Source organism: Anomaloglossus baeobatrachus, unplaced genomic scaffold, assembly GCF_048569485.1.
Source record: "Anomaloglossus baeobatrachus isolate aAnoBae1 unplaced genomic scaffold, aAnoBae1.hap1 Scaffold_3312, whole genome shotgun sequence".
Lineage (NCBI taxonomy): Eukaryota > Metazoa > Chordata > Amphibia > Anura > Aromobatidae > Anomaloglossus > Anomaloglossus baeobatrachus.
This window is the reverse complement of record NW_027442694.1, coordinates 66,299-86,950: the sequence shown is the minus strand read 5'-3', so window position 1 is coordinate 86,950 and position 20,652 is coordinate 66,299. Positions and strand designations below refer to the sequence as shown.

General features: G+C 46.8%; 12 non-coding genes and 1 pseudogene across 12 annotated transcripts; all 13 read right to left on the bottom strand.

The window, feature by feature from the left end:
• Positions 1-660: 660 nt before the first annotated feature.
• LOC142270723 (U2 spliceosomal RNA) lies at positions 661-851 on the bottom strand. The gene has a single exon (XR_012735961.1). It is a non-coding gene; the product is annotated as a U2 spliceosomal RNA (small nuclear RNA).
• Positions 852-2,240: 1,389 nt separating this feature from the next.
• LOC142270720 (U2 spliceosomal RNA) lies at positions 2,241-2,431 on the bottom strand. Its single transcript, XR_012735959.1, has one exon. It is a non-coding gene; the product is annotated as a U2 spliceosomal RNA (small nuclear RNA).
• Positions 2,432-3,818: 1,387 nt separating this feature from the next.
• On the bottom strand, positions 3,819-4,009 carry LOC142270719 (U2 spliceosomal RNA). The gene has a single exon (XR_012735958.1). It is a non-coding gene; the product is annotated as a U2 spliceosomal RNA (small nuclear RNA).
• Positions 4,010-5,396: 1,387 nt separating this feature from the next.
• On the bottom strand, positions 5,397-5,587 carry LOC142270718 (U2 spliceosomal RNA). Its single transcript, XR_012735957.1, has one exon. It is a non-coding gene; the product is annotated as a U2 spliceosomal RNA (small nuclear RNA).
• Positions 5,588-6,974: 1,387 nt separating this feature from the next.
• LOC142270717 (U2 spliceosomal RNA) lies at positions 6,975-7,165 on the bottom strand. Its single transcript, XR_012735956.1, has one exon. It is a non-coding gene; the product is annotated as a U2 spliceosomal RNA (small nuclear RNA).
• Positions 7,166-8,552: 1,387 nt separating this feature from the next.
• LOC142270727 (U2 spliceosomal RNA) lies at positions 8,553-8,745 on the bottom strand. The gene has a single exon (XR_012735964.1). It is a non-coding gene; the product is annotated as a U2 spliceosomal RNA (small nuclear RNA).
• A 688-nt stretch (positions 8,746-9,433) lies between these two features.
• On the bottom strand, positions 9,434-9,560 carry LOC142270672 (U2 spliceosomal RNA; annotated as a pseudogene).
• A 1,387-nt stretch (positions 9,561-10,947) lies between these two features.
• LOC142270716 (U2 spliceosomal RNA) lies at positions 10,948-11,138 on the bottom strand. The gene has a single exon (XR_012735955.1). It is a non-coding gene; the product is annotated as a U2 spliceosomal RNA (small nuclear RNA).
• Positions 11,139-12,525: 1,387 nt separating this feature from the next.
• Positions 12,526-12,718, bottom strand: LOC142270726 (U2 spliceosomal RNA). Its single transcript, XR_012735963.1, has one exon. It is a non-coding gene; the product is annotated as a U2 spliceosomal RNA (small nuclear RNA).
• Positions 12,719-14,907: 2,189 nt separating this feature from the next.
• Positions 14,908-15,098, bottom strand: LOC142270715 (U2 spliceosomal RNA). The gene has a single exon (XR_012735954.1). It is a non-coding gene; the product is annotated as a U2 spliceosomal RNA (small nuclear RNA).
• Positions 15,099-16,485: 1,387 nt separating this feature from the next.
• LOC142270714 (U2 spliceosomal RNA) lies at positions 16,486-16,676 on the bottom strand. Its single transcript, XR_012735953.1, has one exon. It is a non-coding gene; the product is annotated as a U2 spliceosomal RNA (small nuclear RNA).
• A 1,387-nt stretch (positions 16,677-18,063) lies between these two features.
• LOC142270713 (U2 spliceosomal RNA) lies at positions 18,064-18,254 on the bottom strand. Its single transcript, XR_012735952.1, has one exon. It is a non-coding gene; the product is annotated as a U2 spliceosomal RNA (small nuclear RNA).
• A 1,387-nt stretch (positions 18,255-19,641) lies between these two features.
• Positions 19,642-19,832, bottom strand: LOC142270712 (U2 spliceosomal RNA). Its single transcript, XR_012735951.1, has one exon. It is a non-coding gene; the product is annotated as a U2 spliceosomal RNA (small nuclear RNA).
• Between the last annotated feature and the right edge of the window lie 820 nt (positions 19,833-20,652).

The following is a 20,652-nucleotide window of genomic DNA, read 5'->3' as shown; positions in this document are numbered from 1 at the left end:
TGTACTTATTGAAAGTAGTAATTCTTTCATAGGCCGCCTTTCTTAGTATTTGACGTTCCTTATATTGCGGTATGAGGCTTCGCAGTAGGTTGCAAACATTCATCACCCATGACTGTCCCCAATTGAGCTCAGAAGCTCAATGTCTATCATGACCTCTCTTTTAGAATGTCCAAGAGCAAGCAAACTATTCCTCCAGGAGAGGGCGCCAACAGACTACTAAAGAGATCATCATTACTCAAAGAAAACCCCAAAAACCAATGCATGATAGGAATAAACAGGTAACTTTCTTTGGAGTGGAAGCGGAGAGATCGCACCAGATGCCAATTCTAGATCTTATCACACCTGTGGTCACTGCAGCAGCAGGTGAATCCACTTTGTCCAAAAGGGATCTATTCCATTCAATTGCAAATGATCTAGATAAGACAGAGAACTGCAGCACGGGGACATAGCCGAGTTGGTCAGGTTGAGTGGTGATGAGTTTGCTATTTGGATGAATAAAGAAAGTCAAAAGTGTGAAAGATAAAAAACAAAAGGAGGAAGTGTGAAAAGTGAATGGGCCAAATTGAGGTGCATATGAAGACGTATGCTTTCTTCCAATTCATTAAATCGGGCTAATATGAATCAGGTGAATTGAGTTCTGCTTTTGGAAACTGGGTTAAGAAGGGGTGCACCGTTCCTGGAGGTACTGCAATACCAGGTCAATGCGTGGAGTGGACAGAGCAAGCTCTTTTTCCATCTCCCTGTTCTAAAAATCCATTTAATATATGGTCCCCAGATAGGGGACGTATCAGATATTAAACTGATAAGAACAGATACTACACTTGATCTTAGCCAAAAGGCCGAGAAGCGATAACCAGAATTGGTTTGGGCCTCGAGTGGCACCCTGGCCTATGCCGGACACATCTTAGGGAGAGAGAGCGAGAGGGAGACAAACCCACGCCTACACAAGACATTTTGTCACCCAAGCCAACCCTTGAAAAGGCTGCTTTGCAGAGCAAAAACAAGAAGAATGGTGCGTTTTGCAGCCCCGCCGCCCACTGCAATGAATCTGAATAACTCCTCCTTTAGGGCGCAAGCAACTCCCCTCCCCCTTGCAGTCTTTCCAATTCACGATACAAAAAGACGGACAGGACAGGTTGCCTGACTTTCCGTCACTGCCACCCTTTGCCATCCTTACCCGTAGAAAGCCCTTTCATCATCCCCAAACCCTAATCTTTTCCCTTTCCTTCCCAGCCCCCAAACCCTGCCCTCTGTACCTTTCTCACCACCCGCTTCCCTTCTCCTGTCATCCCCCTACCACCCGGGAAAAAAAGAGATTGCCCCCTCCTTCCACTAGCCCACCCTCCCACCCAAAGAACAACTTCTTCTGCGCAGCTTGTTTTCTAGGCAGCAGCGCTATTGTGATGTCATCGGGGGGCATTGTGACAAGCCGCCAGTGTTCCGTCTCTTCATGTTGTGCACAGTTCAAACGGAAAATACATCAACAGGCAGACTACAGAAAAGCTTACTATCAAAGGTTAGAGGGGGGCTTTCTCAGAGGGCTTTTTACAGTTTTTCTATTCCCAATTAGCCGTTTAAGTGTACTTATTGAAAGTAGTAATTCTTTCATAGGCCGCCCTTTCTTAGTATTTGACGTTCCTTATATTGCGGTATGAGGCTTCGCAGTAGGTTGCAAACATTCATCACCCATGACTGTCCCCAATTGAGCTCAGAAGCTCAATGTCTATCATGACCTCTCTTTTAGAATGTCCAAGAGCAAGCAAACTATTCCTCCAGGAGAGGGCGCCAACAGACTACTAAAGAGATCATCATTACTCAAAGAAAACCCCAAAAACCAATGCATGATAGGAATAAACAGGTAACTTTCTTTGGAGTGGAAGCGGAGAGATCGCACCAGATGCCAATTCTAGATCTTATCACACCTGTGGTCACTGCAGCAGCAGGTGAATCCACTTTGTCCAAAAGGGATCTATTCCATTCAATTGCAAATGATCTAGATAAGACAGAGAACTGCAGCACGGGGACATAGCCGAGTTGGTCAGGTTGAGTGGTGATGAGTTTGCTATTTGGATGAATAAAGAAAGTCAAAAGTGTGAAAGATAAAAAACAAAAGGAGGAAGTGTGAAAAGTGAATGGGCCAAATTGAGGTGCATATGAAGACGTATGCTTTCTTCCAATTCATTAAATCGGGCTAATATGAATCAGGTGAATTGAGTTCTGCTTTTGGAAACTGGGTTAAGAAGGGGTGCACCGTTCCTGGAGGTACTGCAATACCAGGTCAATGCGTGGAGTGGACAGAGCAAGCTCTTTTTCCATCTCCCTGTTCTAAAAATCCATTTAATATATGGTCCCCAGATAGGGGACGTATCAGATATTAAACTGATAAGAACAGATACTACACTTGATCTTAGCCAAAAGGCCGAGAAGCGATAACCAGAATTGGTTTGGGCCTCGAGTGGCACCCTGGCCTATGCCGGACACATCTTAGGGAGAGAGAGCGAGAGGGAGACAAACCCACGCCTACACAAGACATTTTGTCACCCAAGCCAACCCTTGAAAAGGCTGCTTTGCAGAGCAAAAACAAGAAGAATGGTGCGTTTTGCAGCCGCCGCCCACTGCAATGAATCTGAATAACTCCTCCTTTAGGGCGCAAGCAACTCCCCTCCCCCTTGCAGTCTTTCCAATTCACGATACAAAAAGACGGACAGGACAGGTTGCCTGACTTTCCGTCACTGCCACCCTTTGCCATCCTTACCCGTAGAAAGCCCTTTCATCATCCCCAAACCCTAATCTTTTCCCTTTCCTTCCCAGCCCCCAAACCCTGCCCTCTGTACCTTTCTCACCACCCGCTTCCCTTCTCCTGTCATCCCCCTACCACCCGGGAAAAAAAGAGATTGCCCCCTCCTTCCACTAGCCCACCCTCCCACCCAAAGAACAACTTCTTCTGCGCAGCTTGTTTTCTAGGCAGCAGCGCTATTGTGATGTCATCGGGGGGCATTGTGACAAGCCGCCAGTGTTCCGTCTCTTCATGTTGTGCACAGTTCAAACGGAAAATACATCAACAGGCAGACTACAGAAAAGCTTACTATCAAAGGTTAGAGGGGGGCTTTCTCAGAGGGCTTTTTACAGTTTTTCTATTCCCAATTAGCCGTTTAAGTGTACTTATTGAAAGTAGTAATTCTTTCATAGGCCGCCCTTTCTTAGTATTTGACGTTCCTTATATTGCGGTATGAGGCTTCGCAGTAGGTTGCAAACATTCATCACCCATGACTGTCCCCAATTGAGCTCAGAAGCTCAATGTCTATCATGACCTCTCTTTTAGAATGTCCAAGAGCAAGCAAACTATTCCTCCAGGAGAGGGCGCCAACAGACTACTAAAGAGATCATCATTACTCAAAGAAAACCCCAAAAACCAATGCATGATAGGAATAAACAGGTAACTTTCTTTGGAGTGGAAGCGGAGAGATCGCACCAGATGCCAATTCTAGATCTTATCACACCTGTGGTCACTGCAGCAGCAGGTGAATCCACTTTGTCCAAAAGGGATCTATTCCATTCAATTGCAAATGATCTAGATAAGACAGAGAACTGCAGCACGGGGACATAGCCGAGTTGGTCAGGTTGAGTGGTGATGAGTTTGCTATTTGGATGAATAAAGAAAGTCAAAAGTGTGAAAGATAAAAAACAAAAGGAGGAAGTGTGAAAAGTGAATGGGCCAAATTGAGGTGCATATGAAGACGTATGCTTTCTTCCAATTCATTAAATCGGGCTAATATGAATCAGGTGAATTGAGTTCTGCTTTTGGAAACTGGGTTAAGAAGGGGTGCACCGTTCCTGGAGGTACTGCAATACCAGGTCAATGCGTGGAGTGGACAGAGCAAGCTCTTTTTCCATCTCCCTGTTCTAAAAATCCATTTAATATATGGTCCCCAGATAGGGGACGTATCAGATATTAAACTGATAAGAACAGATACTACACTTGATCTTAGCCAAAAGGCCGAGAAGCGATAACCAGAATTGGTTTGGGCCTCGAGTGGCACCCTGGCCTATGCCGGACACATCTTAGGGAGAGAGAGCGAGAGGGAGACAAACCCACGCCTACACAAGACATTTTGTCACCCAAGCCAACCCTTGAAAAGGCTGCTTTGCAGAGCAAAAACAAGAAGAATGGTGCGTTTTGCAGCCGCCGCCCACTGCAATGAATCTGAATAACTCCTCCTTTAGGGCGCAAGCAACTCCCCTCCCCCTTGCAGTCTTTCCAATTCACGATACAAAAAGACGGACAGGACAGGTTGCCTGACTTTCCGTCACTGCCACCCTTTGCCATCCTTACCCGTAGAAAGCCCTTTCATCATCCCCAAACCCTAATCTTTTCCCTTTCCTTCCCAGCCCCCAAACCCTGCCCTCTGTACCTTTCTCACCACCCGCTTCCCTTCTCCTGTCATCCCCCTACCACCCGGGAAAAAAAGAGATTGCCCCCTCCTTCCACTAGCCCACCCTCCCACCCAAAGAACAACTTCTTCTGCGCAGCTTGTTTTCTAGGCAGCAGCGCTATTGTGATGTCATCGGGGGGCATTGTGACAAGCCGCCAGTGTTCCGTCTCTTCATGTTGTGCACAGTTCAAACGGAAAATACATCAACAGGCAGACTACAGAAAAGCTTACTATCAAAGGTTAGAGGGGGGCTTTCTCAGAGGGCTTTTTACAGTTTTTCTATTCCCAATTAGCCGTTTAAGTGTACTTATTGAAAGTAGTAATTCTTTCATAGGCCGCCCTTTCTTAGTATTTGACGTTCCTTATATTGCGGTATGAGGCTTCGCAGTAGGTTGCAAACATTCATCACCCATGACTGTCCCCAATTGAGCTCAGAAGCTCAATGTCTATCATGACCTCTCTTTTAGAATGTCCAAGAGCAAGCAAACTATTCCTCCAGGAGAGGGCGCCAACAGACTACTAAAGAGATCATCATTACTCAAAGAAAACCCCAAAAACCAATGCATGATAGGAATAAACAGGTAACTTTCTTTGGAGTGGAAGCGGAGAGATCGCACCAGATGCCAATTCTAGATCTTATCACACCTGTGGTCACTGCAGCAGCAGGTGAATCCACTTTGTCCAAAAGGGATCTATTCCATTCAATTGCAAATGATCTAGATAAGACAGAGAACTGCAGCACGGGGACATAGCCGAGTTGGTCAGGTTGAGTGGTGATGAGTTTGCTATTTGGATGAATAAAGAAAGTCAAAAGTGTGAAAGATAAAAAACAAAAGGAGGAAGTGTGAAAAGTGAATGGGCCAAATTGAGGTGCATATGAAGACGTATGCTTTCTTCCAATTCATTAAATCGGGCTAATATGAATCAGGTGAATTGAGTTCTGCTTTTGGAAACTGGGTTAAGAAGGGGTGCACCGTTCCTGGAGGTACTGCAATACCAGGTCAATGCGTGGAGTGGACAGAGCAAGCTCTTTTTCCATCTCCCTGTTCTAAAAATCCATTTAATATATGGTCCCCAGATAGGGGACGTATCAGATATTAAACTGATAAGAACAGATACTACACTTGATCTTAGCCAAAAGGCCGAGAAGCGATAACCAGAATTGGTTTGGGCCTCGAGTGGCACCCTGGCCTATGCCGGACACATCTTAGGGAGAGAGAGCGAGAGGGAGACAAACCCACGCCTACACAAGACATTTTGTCACCCAAGCCAACCCTTGAAAAGGCTGCTTTGCAGAGCAAAAACAAGAAGAATGGTGCGTTTTGCAGCCGCCGCCCACTGCAATGAATCTGAATAACTCCTCCTTTAGGGCGCAAGCAACTCCCCTCCCCCTTGCAGTCTTTCCAATTCACGATACAAAAAGACGGACAGGACAGGTTGCCTGACTTTCCGTCACTGCCACCCTTTGCCATCCTTACCCGTAGAAAGCCCTTTCATCATCCCCAAACCCTAATCTTTTCCCTTTCCTTCCCAGCCCCCAAACCCTGCCCTCTGTACCTTTCTCACCACCCGCTTCCCTTCTCCTGTCATCCCCCTACCACCCGGGAAAAAAAGAGATTGCCCCCTCCTTCCACTAGCCCACCCTCCCACCCAAAGAACAACTTCTTCTGCGCAGCTTGTTTTCTAGGCAGCAGCGCTATTGTGATGTCATCGGGGGGCATTGTGACAAGCCGCCAGTGTTCCGTCTCTTCATGTTGTGCACAGTTCAAACGGAAAATACATCAACAGGCAGACTACAGAAAAGCTTACTATCAAAGGTTAGAGGGGGGCTTTCTCAGAGGGCTTTTTACAGTTTTTCTATTCCCAATTAGCCGTTTAAGTGTACTTATTGAAAGTAGTAATTCTTTCATAGGCCGCCCTTTCTTAGTATTTGACGTTCCTTATATTGCGGTATGAGGCTTCGCAGTAGGTTGCAAACATTCATCACCCATGACTGTCCCCAATTGAGCTCAGAAGCTCAATGTCTATCATGACCTCTCTTTTAGAATGTCCAAGAGCAAGCAAACTATTCCTCCAGGAGAGGGCGCCAACAGACTACTAAAGAGATCATCATTACTCAAAGAAAACCCCAAAAACCAATGCATGATAGGAATAAACAGGTAACTTTCTTTGGAGTGGAAGCGGAGAGATCGCACCAGATGCCAATTCTAGATCTTATCACACCTGTGGTCACTGCAGCAGCAGGTGAATCCACTTTGTCCAAAAGGGATCTATTCCATTCAATTGCAAATGATCTAGATAAGACAGAGAACTGCAGCACGGGGACATAGCCGAGTTGGTCAGGTTGAGTGGTGATGAGTTTGCTATTTGGATGAATAAAGAAAGTCAAAAGTGTGAAAGATAAAAAACAAAAGGAGGAAGTGTGAAAAGTGAATGGGCCAAATTGAGGTGCATATGAAGACGTATGCTTTCTTCCAATTCATTAAATCGGGCTAATATGAATCAGGTGAATTGAGTTCTGCTTTTGGAAACTGGGTTAAGAAGGGGTGCACCGTTCCTGGAGGTACTGCAATACCAGGTCAATGCGTGGAGTGGACAGAGCAAGCTCTTTTTCCATCTCCCTGTTCTAAAAATCCATTTAATATATGGTCCCCAGATAGGGGACGTATCAGATATTAAACTGATAAGAACAGATACTACACTTGATCTTAGCCAAAAGGCCGAGAAGCGATAACCAGAATTGGTTTGGGCCTCGAGTGGCACCCTGGCCTATGCCGGACACATCTTAGGGAGAGAGAGCGAGAGGGAGACAAACCCACGCCTACACAAGACATTTTGTCACCCAAGCCAACCCTTGAAAAGGCTGCTTTGCAGAGCAAAAACAAGAAGAATGGTGCGTTTTGCAGCCGCCGCCCACTGCAATGAATCTGAATAACTCCTCCTTTAGGGCGCAAGCAACTCCCCTCCCCCTTGCAGTCTTTCCAATTCACGATACAAAAAGACGGACAGGACAGGTTGCCTGACTTTCCGTCACTGCCACCCTTTGCCATCCTTACCCGTAGAAAGCCCTTTCATCATCCCCAAACCCTAATCTTTTCCCTTTCCTTCCCAGCCCCCAAACCCTGCCCTCTGTACCTTTCTCACCACCCGCTTCCCTTCTCCTGTCATCCCCCTACCACCCGGGAAAAAAAGAGATTGCCCCCTCCTTCCACTAGCCCACCCTCCCACCCAAAGAACAACTTCTTCTGCGCAGCTTGTTTTCTAGGCAGCAGCGCTATTGTGATGTCATCGGGGGGCATTGTGACAAGCCGCCAGTGTTCCGTCTCTTCATGTTGTGCACAGTTCAAACGGAAAATACATCAACAGGCAGACTACAGAAAAGCTTACTATCAAAGGTTAGAGGGGGGCTTTCTCAGAGGGCTTTTTACAGTTTTTCTATTCCCAATTAGCCGTTTAAGTGTACTTATTGAAAGTAGTAATTCTTTCATAGGCCGCCCTTTCTTAGTATTTGACGTTCCTTATATTGCGGTATGAGGCTTCGCAGTAGGTTGCAAACATTCATCACCCATGACTGTCCCCAATTGAGCTCAGAAGCTCAATGTCTATCATGACCTCTCTTTTAGAATGTCCAAGAGCAAGCAAACTATTCCTCCAGGAGAGGGCGCCAACAGACTACTAAAGAGATCATCATTACTCAAAGAAAACCCCAAAAACCAATGCATGATAGGAATAAACAGGTAACTTTCTTTGGAGTGGAAGCGGAGAGATCGCACCAGATGCCAATTCTAGATCTTATCACACCTGTGGTCACTGCAGCAGCAGGTGAATCCACTTTGTCCAAAAGGGATCTATTCCATTCAATTGCAAATGATCTAGATAAGACAGAGAACTGCAGCACGGGGACATAGCCGAGTTGGTCAGGTTGAGTGGTGATGAGTTTGCTATTTGGATGAATAAAGAAAGTCAAAAGTGTGAAAGATAAAAAACAAAAGGAGGAAGTGTGAAAAGTGAATGGGCCAAATTGAGGTGCATATGAAGACGTATGCTTTCTTCCAATTCATTAAATCGGGCTAATATGAATCAGGTGAATTGAGTTCTGCTTTTGGAAACTGGGTTAAGAAGGGGTGCACCGTTCCTGGAGGTACTGCAATACCAGGTCAATGCGTGGAGTGGACAGAGCAAGCTCTTTTTCCATCTCCCTGTTCTAAAAATCCATTTAATATATGGTCCCCAGATAGGGGACGTATCAGATATTAAACTGATAAGAACAGATTTTTGATTTAATGAAGCTTTCCAAAGCACCGCAAAAAATGCATGACCGAAGTCACACCAAAAACAGTGCAAAGGCTAGGATTCATGTGGACCCCTCCGTGAGGAGAGGGTCCCCAAAAATCAACCCCGTCCCTCCGAGCCAGAAGGCCACAGCAAGGGTCAGGGATCTTCGGTGCTCCCCCAAGCCGAAGCCTGGTTGAGCCTTGTCGTTGCTCCCAGCGTCCACCCAGGCATCTTACCCAAGTGGAGTAGAGAGCTACTAGTTGTTGGTTTCGCAGCCGAAACTGCCCGGACCGTCAACCGGTGTTGGTTTCTCAGCCCAAGGCTAACCGGACCTCCAACCGGGTGTTGGTTTCTCAGCCGAAGCTGACCCGGACCTCCAACCGGGTGTTGGTTTCTCAGCCGAAGCTGACCCAGACCTCCAACCGGGTGTTGGTTTCTCAGCCGAAGCTGACCCGGACCTCCAACCGGGTGTTGGTTTCTCAACCCAAAGCTGAACGGACCTCCGACCATGATTATAAAAATTTCCCTTCCTAGCCAGAAGGCCGGGATAGAGCAATATGCTCAGAAAGTATGAAAGGGCAAGGTACGGTGTGCTACAGAGCCCAAGTCTCGCCGGGGTCCCAAGCCAGCAAGCTCAGACTCACTCCAGGGTCGTCAGTCCTGGGGCATATTGCACCATAGCCCCCACACTTACTCAGTCTAATAGCCTCGATCCTGGTAGGGCCATGTTTTCCTCTAGATGAATATACTATACATCAAGAGTACTAGCAAGCGCAACCTTCCAGTGTGCATTGCATCTGCCGAGCCTCACAGATACTACACTTGATCTTAGCCAAAAGGCCGAGAAGCGATAACCAGAATTGGTTTGGGCCTCGAGTGGCACCCTGGCCTATGCCGGACACATCTTAGGGAGAGAGAGCGAGAGGGAGACAAACCCACGCCTACACAAGACATTTTGTCACCCAAGCCAACCCTTGAAAAGGCTGCTTTGCAGAGCAAAAACAAGAAGAATGGTGCGTTTTGCAGCCGCCGCCCACTGCAATGAATCTGAATAACTCCTCCTTTAGGGCGCAAGCAACTCCCCTCCCCCTTGCAGTCTTTCCAATTCACGATACAAAAAGACGGACAGGACAGGTTGCCTGACTTTCCGTCACTGCCACCCTTTGCCATCCTTACCCGTAGAAAGCCCTTTCATCATCCCCAAACCCTAATCTTTTCCCTTTCCTTCCCAGCCCCCAAACCCTGCCCTCTGTACCTTTCTCACCACCCGCTTCCCTTCTCCTGTCATCCCCCTACCACCCGGGAAAAAAAGAGATTGCCCCCTCCTTCCACTAGCCCACCCTCCCACCCAAAGAACAACTTCTTCTGCGCAGCTTGTTTTCTAGGCAGCAGCGCTATTGTGATGTCATCGGGGGGCATTGTGACAAGCCGCCAGTGTTCCGTCTCTTCATGTTGTGCACAGTTCAAACGGAAAATACATCAACAGGCAGACTACAGAAAAGCTTACTATCAAAGGTTAGAGGGGGGCTTTCTCAGAGGGCTTTTTACAGTTTTTCTATTCCCAATTAGCCGTTTAAGTGTACTTATTGAAAGTAGTAATTCTTTCATAGGCCGCCCTTTCTTAGTATTTGACGTTCCTTATATTGCGGTATGAGGCTTCGCAGTAGGTTGCAAACATTCATCACCCATGACTGTCCCCAATTGAGCTCAGAAGCTCAATGTCTATCATGACCTCTCTTTTAGAATGTCCAAGAGCAAGCAAACTATTCCTCCAGGAGAGGGCGCCAACAGACTACTAAAGAGATCATCATTACTCAAAGAAAACCCCAAAAACCAATGCATGATAGGAATAAACAGGTAACTTTCTTTGGAGTGGAAGCGGAGAGATCGCACCAGATGCCAATTCTAGATCTTATCACACCTGTGGTCACTGCAGCAGCAGGTGAATCCACTTTGTCCAAAAGGGATCTATTCCATTCAATTGCAAATGATCTAGATAAGACAGAGAACTGCAGCACGGGGACATAGCCGAGTTGGTCAGGTTGAGTGGTGATGAGTTTGCTATTTGGATGAATAAAGAAAGTCAAAAGTGTGAAAGATAAAAAACAAAAGGAGGAAGTGTGAAAAGTGAATGGGCCAAATTGAGGTGCATATGAAGACGTATGCTTTCTTCCAATTCATTAAATCGGGCTAATATGAATCAGGTGAATTGAGTTCTGCTTTTGGAAACTGGGTTAAGAAGGGGTGCACCGTTCCTGGAGGTACTGCAATACCAGGTCAATGCGTGGAGTGGACAGAGCAAGCTCTTTTTCCATCTCCCTGTTCTAAAAATCCATTTAATATATGGTCCCCAGATAGGGGACGTATCAGATATTAAACTGATAAGAACAGATACTACACTTGATCTTAGCCAAAAGGCCGAGAAGCGATAACCAGAATTGGTTTGGGCCTCGAGTGGCACCCTGGCCTATGCCGGACACATCTTAGGGAGAGAGAGCGAGAGGGAGACAAACCCACGCCTACACAAGACATTTTGTTACCCAAGCCAACCCTTGAAAAGGCTGCTTTGCAGAGCAAAAACAAGAAGAATGGTGCGTTTTGCAGCCGCCGCCCACTGCAATGAATCTGAATAACTCCTCCTTTAGGGCGCAAGCAACTCCCCTCCCCCTTGCAGTCTTTCCAATTCACGATACAAAAAGACGGACAGGACAGGTTGCCTGACTTTCCGTCACTGCCACCCTTTGCCATCCTTACCCGTAGAAAGCCCTTTCATCATCCCCAAACCCTAATCTTTTCCCTTTCCTTCCCAGCCCCCAAACCCTGCCCTCTGTACCTTTCTCACCACCCGCTTCCCTTCTCCTGTCATCCCCCTACCACCCGGGAAAAAAAGAGATTGCCCCCTCCTTCCACTAGCCCACCCTCCCACCCAAAGAACAACTTCTTCTGCGCAGCTTGTTTTCTAGGCAGCAGCGCTATTGTGATGTCATCGGGGGGCATTGTGACAAGCCGCCAGTGTTCCGTCTCTTCATGTTGTGCACAGTTCAAACGGAAAATACATCAACAGGCAGACTACAGAAAAGCTTACTATCAAAGGTTAGAGGGGGGCTTTCTCAGAGGGCTTTTTACAGTTTTTCTATTCCCAATTAGCCGTTTAAGTGTACTTATTGAAAGTAGTAATTCTTTCATAGGCCGCCCTTTCTTAGTATTTGACGTTCCTTATATTGCGGTATGAGGCTTCGCAGTAGGTTGCAAACATTCATCACCCATGACTGTCCCCAATTGAGCTCAGAAGCTCAATGTCTATCATGACCTCTCTTTTAGAATGTCCAAGAGCAAGCAAACTATTCCTCCAGGAGAGGGCGCCAACAGACTACTAAAGAGATCATCATTACTCAAAGAAAACCCCAAAAACCAATGCATGATAGGAATAAACAGGTAACTTTCTTTGGAGTGGAAGCGGAGAGATCGCACCAGATGCCAATTCTAGATCTTATCACACCTGTGGTCACTGCAGCAGCAGGTGAATCCACTTTGTCCAAAAGGGATCTATTCCATTCAATTGCAAATGATCTAGATAAGACAGAGAACTGCAGCACGGGGACATAGCCGAGTTGGTCAGGTTGAGTGGTGATGAGTTTGCTATTTGGATGAATAAAGAAAGTCAAAAGTGTGAAAGATAAAAAACAAAAGGAGGAAGTGTGAAAAGTGAATGGGCCAAATTGAGGTGCATATGAAGACGTATGCTTTCTTCCAATTCATTAAATCGGGCTAATATGAATCAGGTGAATTGAGTTCTGCTTTTGGAAACTGGGTTAAGAAGGGGTGCACCGTTCCTGGAGGTACTGCAATACCAGGTCAATGCGTGGAGTGGACAGAGCAAGCTCTTTTTCCATCTCCCTGTTCTAAAAATCCATTTAATATATGGTCCCCAGATAGGGGACGTATCAGATATTAAACTGATAAGAACAGATTTTTGATTTAATGAAGCTTTCCAAAGCACCACAAAAAATGCATGACCGAAGTCACACCAAAAACAGTGCAAAGGCTAGGATTCGTGTGGACCCCACCGTGAGGAGAGGGTCCCCAAAAATCAACCCCGTCCCTCCGAGCCAGAAGGCCACAGCAAGGGTCAGGGATCTTCGGTGCTCCCCCAAGCCGAAGCCTGGTTGAGCCTTGTCGTTGCTCCCAGCGTCCACCCAGGCATCTTACCCAAGTGGAGTAGAGAGCTACTAGTTGTTGGTTTCGCAGCCGAAACTGCCCGGACCGTCAACCGGTGTTGGTTTCTCAGCCCAAGGCTAACCGGACCTCCAACCGGGTGTTGGTTTCTCAGCCGAAGCTGACCCAGACCTCCAACCGGGTGTTGGTTTCTCAGCCGAAGCTGACCCGGACCTCCAACCGGGTGTTAGTTTCTCAGCCCAAAGCTGACCAGACCTCCGACCGGGATTATAAAAATTTCCCTTCCTAGCCAGAAGGCCGGGATAGGGTAATATGCTCAAAAAGTATGAAAAGGCAAGGTACGGTGTGCTACAGAGCCCAAGGCTTGCCGGGGTCCCAAGCCAGCAAGCTCAGACTCACTCCAGGGTCGTCAGTCCTGGGGCACGTTGTACCATAGCCCCCCACCCTTACTCAGTCTAATAGCCTCGATCCTGGTAGGGCCATGTTTTCCACTAGATGAATATACTATCCACCCAGAGTACTAGCAAGCGCAACCTTCCAGTGTGCATTGTATCATTGTACTAAGGTGGCCTGGAGCTTAAACCACCTCTTCGAACAACACTACACTTGATCTTAGCCAAAAGGCCGAGAAGCGATAACCAGAATTGGTTTGGGCCTCGAGTGGCACCCTGGCCTATGCCGGACACATCTTAGGGAGAGAGAGCGAGAGGGAGACAAACCCACGCCTACACAAGACATTTTGTCACCCAAGCCAACCCTTGAAAAGGCTGCTTTGCAGAGCAAAAACAAGAAGAATGGTGCATTTTGCAGCCGCCGCCCACTGCAATGAATCTGAATAACTCCTCCTTTAGGGCGCAAGCAACTCCCCTCCCCCTTGCAGTCTTTCCAATTCACGATACAAAAAGACGGACAGGACAGGTTGCCTGACTTTCCGTCACTGCCACCCTTTGCCATCCTTACCCGTAGAAAGCCCTTTCATCATCCCCAAACCCTAATCTTTTCCCTTTCCTTCCCAGCCCCCAAACCCTGCCCTCTGTACCTTTCTCACCACCCGCTTCCCTTCTCCTGTCATCCCCCTACCACCCGGGAAAAAAAGAGATTGCCCCCTCCTTCCACTAGCCCACCCTCCCACCCAAAGAACAACTTCTTCTGCGCAGCTTGTTTTCTAGGCAGCAGCGCTATTGTGATGTCATCGGGGGGCATTGTGACAAGCCGCCAGTGTTCCGTCTCTTCATGTTGTGCACAGTTCAAACGGAAAATACATCAACAGGCAGACTACAGAAAAGCTTACTATCAAAGGTTAGAGGGGGGCTTTCTCAGAGGGCTTTTTACAGTTTTTCTATTCCCAATTAGCCGTTTAAGTGTACTTATTGAAAGTAGTAATTCTTTCATAGGCCGCCCTTTCTTAGTATTTGACGTTCCTTATATTGCGGTATGAGGCTTCGCAGTAGGTTGCAAACATTCATCACCCATGACTGTCCCCAATTGAGCTCAGAAGCTCAATGTCTATCATGACCTCTCTTTTAGAATGTCCAAGAGCAAGCAAACTATTCCTCCAGGAGAGGGCGCCAACAGACTACTAAAGAGATCATCATTACTCAAAGAAAACCCCAAAAACCAATGCATGATAGGAATAAACAGGTAACTTTCTTTGGAGTGGAAGCGGAGAGATCGCACCAGATGCCAATTCTAGATCTTATCACACCTGTGGTCACTGCAGCAGCAGGTGAATCCACTTTGTCCAAAAGGGATCTATTCCATTCAATTGCAAATGATCTAGATAAGACAGAGAACTGCAGCACGGGGACATAGCCGAGTTGGTCAGGTTGAGTGGTGATGAGTTTGCTATTTGGATGAATAAAGAAAGTCAAAAGTGTGAAAGATAAAAAACAAAAGGAGGAAGTGTGAAAAGTGAATGGGCCAAATTGAGGTGCATATGAAGACGTATGCTTTCTTCCAATTCATTAAATCGGGCTAATATGAATCAGGTGAATTGAGTTCTGCTTTTGGAAACTGGGTTAAGAAGGGGTGCACCGTTCCTGGAGGTACTGCAATACCAGGTCAATGCGTGGAGTGGACAGAGCAAGCTCTTTTTCCATCTCCCTGTTCTAAAAATCCATTTAATATATGGTCCCCAGATAGGGGACGTATCAGATATTAAACTGATAAGAACAGATACTACACTTGATCTTAGCCAAAAGGCCGAGAAGCGATAACCAGAATTGGTTTGGGCCTCGAGTGGCACCCTGGCCTATGCCGGACACATCTTAGGGAGAGAGAGCGAGAGGGAGACAAACCCACGCCTACACAAGACATTTTGTCACCCAAGCCAACCCTTGAAAAGGCTGCTTTGCAGAGCAAAAACAAGAAGAATGGTGCGTTTTGCAGCCGCCGCCCACTGCAATGAATCTGAATAACTCCTCCTTTAGGGCGCAAGCAACTCCCCTCCCCCTTGCAGTCTTTCCAATTCACGATACAAAAAGACGGACAGGACAGGTTGCCTGACTTTCCGTCACTGCCACCCTTTGCCATCCTTACCCGTAGAAAGCCCTTTCATCATCCCCAAACCCTAATCTTTTCCCTTTCCTTCCCAGCCCCCAAACCCTGCCCTCTGTACCTTTCTCACCACCCGCTTCCCTTCTCCTGTCATCCCCCTACCACCCGGGAAAAAAAGAGATTGCCCCCTCCTTCCACTAGCCCACCCTCCCACCCAAAGAACAACTTCTTCTGCGCAGCTTGTTTTCTAGGCAGCAGCGCTATTGTGATGTCATCGGGGGGCATTGTGACAAGCCGCCAGTGTTCCGTCTCTTCATGTTGTGCACAGTTCAAACGGAAAATACATCAACAGGCAGACTACAGAAAAGCTTACTATCAAAGGTTAGAGGGGGGCTTTCTCAGAGGGCTTTTTACAGTTTTTCTATTCCCAATTAGCCGTTTAAGTGTACTTATTGAAAGTAGTAATTCTTTCATAGGCCGCCCTTTCTTAGTATTTGACGTTCCTTATATTGCGGTATGAGGCTTCGCAGTAGGTTGCAAACATTCATCACCCATGACTGTCCCCAATTGAGCTCAGAAGCTCAATGTCTATCATGACCTCTCTTTTAGAATGTCCAAGAGCAAGCAAACTATTCCTCCAGGAGAGGGCGCCAACAGACTACTAAAGAGATCATCATTACTCAAAGAAAACCCCAAAAACCAATGCATGATAGGAATAAACAGGTAACTTTCTTTGGAGTGGAAGCGGAGAGATCGCACCAGATGCCAATTCTAGATCTTATCACACCTGTGGTCACTGCAGCAGCAGGTGAATCCACTTTGTCCAAAAGGGATCTATTCCATTCAATTGCAAATGATCTAGATAAGACAGAGAACTGCAGCACGGGGACATAGCCGAGTTGGTCAGGTTGAGTGGTGATGAGTTTGCTATTTGGATGAATAAAGAAAGTCAAAAGTGTGAAAGATAAAAAACAAAAGGAGGAAGTGTGAAAAGTGAATGGGCCAAATTGAGGTGCATATGAAGACGTATGCTTTCTTCCAATTCATTAAATCGGGCTAATATGAATCAGGTGAATTGAGTTCTGCTTTTGGAAACTGGGTTAAGAAGGGGTGCACCGTTCCTGGAGGTACTGCAATACCAGGTCAATGCGTGGAGTGGACAGAGCAAGCTCTTTTTCCATCTCCCTGTTCTAAAAATCCATTTAATATATGGTCCCCAGATAGGGGACGTATCAGATATTAAACTGATAAGAACAGATACTACACTTGATCTTAGCCAAAAGGCCGAGAAGCGATAACCAGAATTGGTTTGGGCCTCGAGTGGCACCCTGGCCTATGCCGGACACATCTTAGGGAGAGAGAGCGAGAGGGAGACAAACCCACGCCTACACAAGACATTTTGTCACCCAAGCCAACCCTTGAAAAGGCTGCTTTGCAGAGCAAAAACAAGAAGAATGGTGCGTTTTGCAGCCGCCGCCCACTGCAATGAATCTGAATAACTCCTCCTTTAGGGCGCAAGCAACTCCCCTCCCCCTTGCAGTCTTTCCAATTCACGATACAAAAAGACGGACAGGACAGGTTGCCTGACTTTCCGTCACTGCCACCCTTTGCCATCCTTACCCGTAGAAAGCCCTTTCATCATCCCCAAACCCTAATCTTTTCCCTTTCCTTCCCAGCCCCCAAACCCTGCCCTCTGTACCTTTCTCACCACCCGCTTCCCTTCTCCTGTCATCCCCCTACCACCCGGGAAAAAAAGAGATTGCCCCCTCCTTCCACTAGCCCACCCTCCCACCCAAAGAACAACTTCTTCTGCGCAGCTTGTTTTCTAGGCAGCAGCGCTATTGTGATGTCATCGGGGGGCATTGTGACAAGCCGCCAGTGTTCCGTCTCTTCATGTTGTGCACAGTTCAAACGGAAAATACATCAACAGGCAGACTACAGAAAAGCTTACTATCAAAGGTTAGAGGGGGGCTTTCTCAGAGGGCTTTTTACAGTTTTTCTATTCCCAATTAGCCGTTTAAGTGTACTTATTGAAAGTAGTAATTCTTTCATAGGCCGCCCTTTCTTAGTATTTGACGTTCCTTATATTGCGGTATGAGGCTTCGCAGTAGGTTGCAAACATTCATCACCCATGACTGTCCCCAATTGAGCTCAGAAGCTCAATGTCTATCATGACCTCTCTTTTAGAATGTCCAAGAGCAAGCAAACTATTCCTCCAGGAGAGGGCGCCAACAGACTACTAAAGAGATCATCATTACTCAAAGAAAACCCCAAAAACCAATGCATGATAGGAATAAACAGGTAACTTTCTTTGGAGTGGAAGCGGAGAGATCGCACCAGATGCCAATTCTAGATCTTATCACACCTGTGGTCACTGCAGCAGCAGGTGAATCCACTTTGTCCAAAAGGGATCTATTCCATTCAATTGCAAATGATCTAGATAAGACAGAGAACTGCAGCACGGGGACATAGCCGAGTTGGTCAGGTTGAGTGGTGATGAGTTTGCTATTTGGATGAATAAAGAAAGTCAAAAGTGTGAAAGATAAAAAACAAAAGGAGGAAGTGTGAAAAGTGAATGGGCCAAATTGAGGTGCATATGAAGACGTATGCTTTCTTCCAATTCATTAAATCGGGCTAATATGAATCAGGTGAATTGAGTTCTGCTTTTGGAAACGGGGTTAAGAAGGGGTGCACCGTTCCTGGAGGTACTGCAATACCAGGTCAATGCGTGGAGTGGACAGAGCAAGCTCTTTTTCCATCTCCCTGTTCTAAAAATCCATTTAATATATGGTCCCCAGATAGGGGACGTATCAGATATTAAACTGATAAGAACAGATACTACACTTGATCTTAGCCAAAAGGCCGAGAAGCGATAACCAGAATTGGTTTGGGCCTCGAGTGGCACCCTGGCCTATGCCGGACACATCTTAGGGAGAGAGAGCGAGAGGGAGACAAACCCACGCCTACACAAGACATTTTGTCACCCAAGCCAACCCTTGAAAAGGCTGCTTTGCAGAGCAAAAACAAGAAGAATGGTGCGTTTTGCAGCCGCCGCCCACTGCAATGAATCTGAATAACTCCTCCTTTAGGGCGCAAGCAACTCCCCTCCCCCTTGCAGTCTTTCCAATTCACGATACAAAAAGACGGACAGGACAGGTTGCCTGACTTTCCGTCACTGCCACCCTTTGCCATCCTTACCCGTAGAAAGCCCTTTCATCATCCCCAAACCCTAATCTTTTCCCTTTCCTTCCCAGCCCCCAAACCCTGCCCTCTGTACCTTTCTCACCACCCGCTTCCCTTCTCCTGTCATCCCCCTACCACCCGGGAAAAAAAGAGATTGCCCCCTCCTTCCACTAGCCCACCCTCCCACCCAAAGAACAACTTCTTCTGCGCAGCTTGTTTTCTAGGCAGCAGCGCTATTGTGATGTCATCGGGGGGCATTGTGACAAGCCGCCAGTGTTCCGTCTCTTCATGTTGTGCACAGTTCAAACGGAAAATACATCAACAGGCAGACTACAGAAAAGCTTACTATCAAAGGTTAGAGGGGGGCTTTCTCAGAGGGCTTTTTACAGTTTTTCTATTCCCAATTAGCCGTTTAAGTGTACTTATTGAAAGTAGTAATTCTTTCATAGGCCGCCCTTTCTTAGTATTTGACGTTCCTTATATTGCGGTATGAGGCTTCGCAGTAGGTTGCAAACATTCATCACCCATGACTGTCCCCAATTGAGCTCAGAAGCTCAATGTCTATCATGACCTCTCTTTTAGAATGTCCAAGAGCAAGCAAACTATTCCTCCAGGAGAGGGCGCCAACAGACTACTAAAGAGATCATCATTACTCAAAGAAAACCCCAAAAACCAATGCATGATAGGAATAAACAGGTAACTTTCTTTGGAGTGGAAGCGGAGAGATCGCACCAGATGCCAATTCTAGATCTTATCACACCTGTGGTCACTGCAGCAGCAGGTGAATCCACTTTGTCCAAAAGGGATCTATTCCATTCAATTGCAAATGATCTAGATAAGACAGAGAACTGCAGCACGGGGACATAGCCGAGTTGGTCAGGTTGAGTGGTGATGAGTTTGCTATTTGGATGAATAAAGAAAGTCAAAAGTGTGAAAGATAAAAAACAAAAGGAGGAAGTGTGAAAAGTGAATGGGCCAAATTGAGGTGCATATGAAGACGTATGCTTTCTTCCAATTCATTAAATCGGGCTAATATGAATCAGGTGAATTGAGTTCTGCTTTTGGAAACTGGGTTAAGAAGGGGTGCACCGTTCCTGGAGGTACTGCAATACCAGGTCAATGCGTGGAGTGGACAGAGCAAGCTCTTTTTCCATCTCCCTGTTCTAAAAATCCATTTAATATATGGTCCCCAGATAGGGGACGTATCAGATATTAAACTGATAAGAACAGATACTACACTTGATCTTAGCCAAAAGGCCGAGAAGCGATAACCAGAATTGGTTTGGGCCTCGAGTGGCACCCTGGCCTATGCCGGACACATCTTAGGGAGAGAGAGCGAGAGGGAGACAAACCCACGCCTACACAAGACATTTTGTCACCCAAGCCAACCCTTGAAAAGGCTGCTTTGCAGAGCAAAAACAAGAAGAATGGTGCGTTTTGCAGCCGCCGCCCACTGCAATGAATCTGAATAACTCCTCCTTTAGGGCGCAAGCAACTCCCCTCCCCCTTGCAGTCTTTCCAATTCACGATACAAAAAGACGGACAGGACAGGTTGCCTGACTTTCCGTCACTGCCACCCTTTGCCATCCTTACCCGTAGAAAGCCCTTTCATCATCCCCAAACCCTAATCTTTTCCCTTTCCTTCCCAGCCCCCAAACCCTGCCCTCTGTACCTTTCTCACCACCCGCTTCCCTTCTCCTGTCATCCCCCTACCACCCGGGAAAAAAAGAGATTGCCCCCTCCTTCCACTAGCCCACCCTCCCACCCAAAGAACAACTTCTTCTGCGCAGCTTGTTTTCTAGGCAGCAGCGCTATTGTGATGTCATCGGGGGGCATTGTGACAAGCCGCCAGTGTTCCGTCTCTTCATGTTGTGCACAGTTCAAACGGAAAATACATCAACAGGCAGACTACAGAAAAGCTTACTATCAAAGGTTAGAGGGGGGCTTTCTCAGAGGGCTTTTTACAGTTTTTCTATTCCCAATTAGCCGTTTAAGTGTACTTATTGAAAGTAGTAATTCTTTCATAGGCCGCCCTTTCTTAGTATTTGACGTTCCTTATATTGCGGTATGAGGCTTCGCAGTAGGTTGC